Source organism: Penaeus monodon, chromosome 23 (assembly GCF_015228065.2).
Source record: "Penaeus monodon isolate SGIC_2016 chromosome 23, NSTDA_Pmon_1, whole genome shotgun sequence".
Taxonomy (NCBI): Eukaryota; Metazoa; Arthropoda; class Malacostraca; order Decapoda; family Penaeidae; genus Penaeus; species Penaeus monodon.
The window spans coordinates 35,864,482-35,865,378 of record NC_051408.1 but is presented as its reverse complement, the minus strand read 5'-3'; positions in this window follow the sequence as shown (position 1 = coordinate 35,865,378).

Here is an 897-nt window from a genome sequence, read left to right as displayed (position 1 = left end):
TCGCATCGCTGATGTGTCCCTTACATCTTTTTTTGTGCTGTTATTTAGTAAGAAATATTTACTTTTAACAAGTGCTTATGTATGAAAACGACCGATTTTAGTATACTTTGAATGGCACAAGAATCTATAATATTCTTAAGTTATCCATTAATCAACGCCCTGTGACTGATAAAGAGGTAACTATTGTATTCCGTGGTATGTTGTATATTCAATTCATAAGTATTGATAAGCTACGTATTACTACCTTCAAATACTAAACAAATTATCTCAACTTCACATGCACAATGTGTATATTTTTGGTGTAATGAAGTTTTGAAAAGAGAAAACCTACCACGACGCAGCCATGTTCACAGGCGCGATTATATAGAAAACGCGATTTTATTCATACCGGTGTTTTCTGACAACCTTAATACAGTATATACTACTGATTTTATGAATCGGTAGATGGGTAATTTAGAAAATGGTTGTGCTTGAAATATAACAAATGTTATTTCTCAGTTTCTGCAACAGTGCTTTATTGCGGGACATTCAAAAGAGGAAACTACACTTATGATGTTCTGTTTGTGAGGGACAATGAAAAATGGCGTTTACCGGACAGCGCAGGAGTGTCAGTCAGGATGGGAATTCGCAAGAGTAACTGTTTCCGGCAACAGAGAACTGAGAATTTTGTATTACTTCTAAATTATGCTACCATTAGTAAGCTAGATGCAAACTTTACAGGTTTCCTAGTCTCGTTGTCAGTTTTAGCACTATCTGTTTCTGGCACACGGTTATTAGCTCAGGATCTGCCAGTCTTCAAACGTTTTAATGCTTGCTCGTTTGAGAAGTCATATTTATGAAAAACACTGTGCACCAACTCCTTAATGATTGTTGATCAACAGAAGGAAATACGAAGTT